Source organism: Populus alba, chromosome 1, assembly GCF_005239225.2.
Source record: "Populus alba chromosome 1, ASM523922v2, whole genome shotgun sequence".
In the NCBI taxonomy this organism is placed as follows: domain Eukaryota; kingdom Viridiplantae; phylum Streptophyta; class Magnoliopsida; order Malpighiales; family Salicaceae; genus Populus; species Populus alba.
In genome coordinates this window covers 4,153,215-4,159,764 of record NC_133284.1, presented here as the reverse complement: position 1 = coordinate 4,159,764, position 6,550 = coordinate 4,153,215, and the positions used below count along the sequence as shown (strand labels likewise).

Below are 6,550 nucleotides of genomic sequence, written 5' to 3'. Positions count from 1 at the left end.
TTTGCTTACAACAACAGTTATCAGGCTAGCATAGAGATGGCACCTTATGAGGCTTTGTAGATCACCGGTTTGTTGGTTTGAGGTTGGTGAGAAGAGGCTAATGGGACCGGAGTTGATTCAGATTACCTCAGAGAAGATAGAGGTAATTAGAAAGAAGCTTCAAACAGCTCAGAGTAGACAGAAAAGTTACGCGGATAGAAGAAGGCGTGACTTAGAGTTTTCAGAGGGAGATTGTGTGTTCTTAAAAGTATCACCTACCAAAGGAGTATTCAGGTTTGGGAAGAAATGCAAGTTGAGTCCTCGATTCATTGGACCATATGAGATTCTGGAGAGAGTTGGGGTAGTTGCTTATAGGTTAGCATTACCACCAAACTTGTCTGCTATTCATCCGGTATTTCATGTTTCCATGCTAAGGAAGTATATGCCAGATCCATCACATGTGTTAGAGGTTCATCCCATTGAGTTGAGGGATGATATGGTTTATGAGGTGCAACCGGAAGCTATAGTCGACTGACAAGTGAGGAAGCTTAGGTCGAAGGATATAGCTTCAGTGAAGGTGAAATGGAAAGGTCATTCACGTGAGGAAGCGACATGGGAGCTCGAGGATAAGATGCGTGAGGAGTATCCTCATCTTTTCGATAGTCTTAGTAAGTATTCAATCTTTTCTATTAAGTTTCGAGGACGAAACTTTTATAAGGTGGGGAGATTGTAATGTTTTGAATTAATTAGATAGGAATATACATTAAAGCCCTTGAAGGCTTAGATGTAGGAATAAATTAAATGAGGGGTATAGTAGTAATTGGATAAATAGTTGATATATATAAATAGAATAAAAAAAAAAAACAAAACAAGAAGAGACCTGCAAAAATATTGAGAGTAAACCGTGAGAGAGAAGGGAGAAAGAAGAAGAAGAAGAGAAATGAGGGGAAAGTAAAGGGAAAAAGAAAAGGATTTGGAGGAAATAAGTTAAAAGGGTAAGATTTATGGTTTAATGTGTATAATATGTTTTAAGTAAGCTTTAATTTGATTTTGATGAATGTTAGGGTTTTGAGAAATTGTGTTTGATTTAAATTGATGAATTAATTGGAAGGTTATAAGGTTAATTGTTGTGGTTAATTGATAATTTAGTTGATTATGGAAGATTGTGATGATTTTGAGTTATGGTTTTGTGTAAATGGTGAAATTTATGCTTGAAATCAGGGGAGAACAGTGGGGTTTCTGTTAGAATTCTGGAATGGAGGTTGAAGATGACAAAAATTCAATTTGGTCCCTCAATTTCCAAAAATTACAGTTTAGTCCCCGAACTTTGGAAAATTACAAATTGGTCCCTGGAGCATATTCCGAGATTCTGAACAGAATAACATATAAATTATGGGTAGAATTACTGTATAGATAAGATAATTTAACACTTTCAATTTGGTCCTCCAATTTAACAAAAATTACAATTTGACCCTAAAAATTTGGTAAAATTCCAGAATGGTCCCTGAAGCATAATGATACATCCTGGACAGAATTGAGGATTAATTGAGGTCAGAATTTCAGTATATTCATGGATTTATGACAAATTTCAGTTTGGTCCTCCATTTGACAAAAGTTACAATTTGGCCCTAAAAATATGGAAAAAAATTCAGATTAGTCCCTAGCTGTAATCCTAGCTTTTTCAGATTATTTTTATGAATAATTAAGGGTTATTTAGTGAATTATTACCAATTTTATTAGTTGTTTTTATTATGGATTAGATTTCGGGAAAACCGTTAGATTTTGGGTTTTTAAGAAAATTGACTAGTTAGTTCAAAAACATATAGGATTATGGAATACACACTTAGTTAAGTGTATTAAATAGGTTATATGTTCTTTCGAGTCATTCTTGAATATGTCTCCTTTATATTCAGATAATCCTGATATTCTACCGGCGGGACGTCAATAGGATTTTCTTCGGTGTTTGCTTTTGAGTGCTGTTGCTTTTGAGTCAGGTGAGTGGATAATTTTCCATATGCATGAGAAATAGTATAAATATTTGATTTTTTAATATGAATTGAATCATGATTCTTGATAATATATATGTTGATTATTATCCTTGTTATGATAAAGCATGTTCAATTATTGAATCTGAATTCTTGATATGAACCAACATATATTTTGAATTGACTTCTGATTGATAGCTCCTCATTTGATTGATGTAATGAGTTGAGCTTTGAGATATGAATATGTTTGTTTGATTACGATTATGAACCTATGGTATGTCAGTCAGAATACCCATGCTAACAGGGTAGTGTTAGTCTTTGTGCACATCGTATCTGAACCCTAGTTAGTCGGGGGAGTCACCAACCTGTGTGGACTGATCATCCCACAGTACGGAGCCTCATGCTCATTGCATTTTGATTTTCTGACGAGCTTTACCATATAATCTTCTTGTTATGGCCTATTTGAGAAACCTTCCAATAAGAACCTAGAGCCATAATTGTATATATATTCTCATTGCTGTATTACCTCGTGTGTGTATATTGAACGTTATCTACTCACTGAGTTGTTGAACTCACCCTCTCATTATTTATCCTTTTCAAGCTTATAGCTTGATAGCAGGTCACTTTTGTTGAATCTTTCGAACCTGCTTTTTGGTTGTAATTTGTACCTTCCTTTTATGTCAAGTTAGTGCTCCAAAACTATGAATATATATGAACTCTTGTATTAAGACAATTGAATTATGTTATAAAGTTAGTTTTGTTCTTACTGCTGCGTTGAACAACTCTGATTGAGTTTTGAAGGATAAATTTGTATGTAAGTTTGGGTTCGCATAGGTACGGAACCTTGGAGGAGAACCTTGCCTATGTGCCGGTCACGGATCCGGGATTCGGGTCGTGACAACAAGGTCACGATCCATCAATCAGTCAAGGCAGTAAAAATGTTGATATCCAAGATGAGGATGGATTTATAAGCACAGGATTCTATCTGAGCATGGGGATTGGATTTTCCACTGGATTTTGGGCAGTTTGCGGCACTTTATTTCTCTACAGGCCATGGAGGCATGCCTTCTTCCGTCTCATGAACCGTATTGAAGATTGGCTGCACGTGACGACAGTGCTAATCATGGCTAGATTGCAAAGGAGGCTTCGTAACTAGCAAGGTAAAAAATTCTGTGTGCCTGTTAGGACATTTGCAATACTACTAAAACACAGTAAAACATGAACATTTTTGTTTTCACGACAATAATGGGAAACAAACTATCTATTTTTTCCTTGAAACATCCTTTTTGTTTTAGCATTTCCTTTTCAATTCATTTCTGACATTATATTCACCAAACTTTGACATTACACAGAAGCCTTCTTTCAATGTTGATTGGTCAATTTGGAAACTTGATTTGAATAATAAATTCTCCTAATAAACATTGTTGATGATATAGTAATGAATAATGTCTTATCTTGATTGAAGATTAATAATCCTAATGGGGGTTCTCTCGTATCTCTGTTTCTAGTGTGCGCCGCAGCACCTTGCATGGCGTGTTGTTCTTCAAGGGATCCATCTGGTGAATTATAAATGCATGGCACGCTGTGAAGAAGATATGAACTGAGCTTGATGTCTTATACTAGCTACCAGATGGGGTCGATAATCTCCATTTGTCTGTGTTCTACATCCTTAATTATGAACCATAATTCCTGTGTGTCTTTCTGTTATAAGCAATGATTTGGTCCTAAAGCATGTATAAAGGCGCTGATACCATTGTAATACAAATTATCCCAAGATCCATATATGATATTTAGAGCACACATAATTAAATAATTGGCTAGTTTGTTTGTTTAACATTCAATCATTTCTATTTTTTTTTATTGAAAATGCATTTCATTTAAACGTTACGCTTTATTTGTGATGGTTAACAAAAAATCAATAACATATATTAAGAACAGCAATCTTATATGGTAATATCTTTAAGTATTTACAATAAATTTTAAATAAAATACTATTATGATTGATTAAAAACATTAAATAATCCAACAAGTAATGTTTTTGGCCTCTTCTTTTGAGATTGAAGTGATGTGTGTACCATGGAGATATATTAGATATACGCACATGCAAAGCAGGACATGTATAAAGCCATCAGAACTAAGAACAGAGGAAAATACAGAGACAGCAATGGATTTGAGGAAAGAAAAGAGTATCCAATGTCTTCAATCAGAAATCCCAACTTCCTGTTGGTGGAAAGACCCCACCTTCTACCACCATCCATGTTCCTTTGCTCAGTATCGGCTACAGCACACAACAGCAAACTCTGTGTGGGCGTTACACACCATTCTCAAAATAGCAACATTCCTCCCATAACCTCAACGAGCCTCCTCTGTTTTTCTTTTAATGTATTTAACTTGAGTCAACTCACAAAATCTATAATCATGGATATATAATCAAGATAATCTATAAAAAAAATGAAAAAAAAAAGTTTGGGAAATAAATTTTCAATAAATTAAATATTGAAATATTAAATTGAAATATCATAAGAAAAAAAAAGTCAACGCACTTTAACTTTTGCGTTTAACTTTTAAAAATAATGACTTTGGTCATGAACTCAAGACTAATCCCTGAAAATTATAAAAAAATAATAAAGCAAAACTCTAAAAAAACAAAGGTAAAAATATTGCTTTAAAAAAGGAAAAAAAAAAAAAAAGCAAACATCTTAAACTCGGGCAAATCTCCAAAACTTGTAAACCCATGAAATTCTGGACGTGGGTTCAATCAAGAAGCTTAATTCCCAACCAATTTAATTTTGAATAATGAAGTCATGAGAAAAAATCAATTTAAAAAACTTACCAAAGTAAAAAAAGATAGCAATAAAAAGAATGAGGATCAAATTTTATAGAAAAAAAAATATAAAATATGAAATTATATATAAAAAAACAATATAAAAAATGATCCCGAAACAAAATAAATAGTAATAAAAAAAAATAATGATTTTAAAAAAAAAAAAAGAGGATGAAACTTGAAAATATTTATAATTTTATAAAAAACAAATTTAATTTTATAGATTATTAAAAAAACAAAGTAATCAAAAGGACATTGAACAGATGTAAAATAAAAAGAAATTGAAAGGGGCTAGTGTTGAATTCTAGCAAAAAAGAAAGAAAAAAAATGATTGTCGAAGCAAAATCAAAGGCGTGTCTGATCCACGCACTATTTAAACAACATAATGGTTGTCCACACATTGGCATGTAAGTTTTTTTTTAGTGATATTTAATATGTTTTAATTACAATAATGCTCATGAATAATATTTGATTTTATAATAAAATCAATATATAAAATGATAAAAAAAAATCTTGTGAAAGAATTATATTGATTTTGTTTTTAATGTGCAATAAAAAATAAAATAATTAATTTAACCTCACACAACATGTAAGAGACAAATATGTCCGAAAACATCACCTTAACCCCATGACAAAGTTGAAAGGTTTAATGACAAAAGATCATTATTCTATTGCAACGAATAGTGTTTAATACATGTGTATTTGCGTAATGCTAATTAAGCTTGTAGGTGGGGCTTTTTGGAACCTTCTTTTCTTCGCTGTTAGTTGAAGTAACAGAGAGATCATTCAAAACAGCTTAGGGTTGTTGCCTTTTCACTTCAATTTGATGCATACGTGCAGCATTTTACAAAGAGATTGTAATGGCTGAAGTGTGGTTGTGATTGATTTTTAAAATGTTTTTTATTTAAAAATATATTAAAATAATATTTTTTTTTATTTTTTAAAAAAATTATCTTTAAATATAAGTGCATCAAAATGATTTAATAACACGAAAAAAATATTAATTTAAAGAAAAAATTAAAAAAATTTAAATTTTTTTAAAAATATTTTTGAAACATAAAAACAAACAAGGTGGAGAATCATTTCATGACCAAAAGCATTTGATTTTAAAAAATATTAAAATTGATATATTTTTTAGTATTGATTTAGAGGCGTGAAAACGTTATTTTTAAAGTGTTTATTTATCTCACACAAAGACAACACCTCTAAAATACAACTAAACTCTCTAAACCTCTAAAAAAAATAAAAAAAATTAAAAAAATAAAAAAGAAAGAAACTATTTTTTTTCATATATTTTTTTTCTGAGTAGTAACAAGTTTTATTAGACTTGAAAACAATATAATGAAATATTATATCTTTTAATATTATGATTGTTAATGAAATAAATACATTTTAGAGTAAAGTAAATAATTGTTATTCAATTTTATCTCCACAATCATAAATATCATTAAAAACTAATTAATCTTTTAATATATATATATATATATATATATATATATATATATATATGTATGTATTAGGATTGAAAAAGCTCATTAGAAAAGCCTATTCACCATGTCTTTACTTAATTTAATATACAATAAAAAATTTATATTTATAAACACTTAAGAAAAAATGTTTTTTTTAATATGAATAATTTTTTTGTTTTATTTATTTACAAACTACATAAACATCATGGGTTTGCCATGAATCAACAAAGAACTGAATGCATTGCTAAACCCTGTTGATGAACGATCCTCATCTACTAGTCGATATCAATATC

The 6,550-nt window shown here is 30.7% G+C and overlaps 1 long non-coding RNA gene across 1 annotated transcript; it reads left to right on the top strand.

Annotated features, from left to right (window-relative positions):
• The first annotated feature begins 2,869 nt into the window (after positions 1 to 2,869).
• On the top strand, positions 2,870 to 3,800 carry LOC118034027 (uncharacterized). The gene is made up of 2 exons (XR_004684972.1): positions 2,870 to 3,124; positions 3,473 to 3,800. It is a non-coding gene; the product is annotated as an uncharacterized lncRNA (long non-coding RNA).
• Positions 3,801 to 6,550: the final 2,750 nt, after the last annotated feature.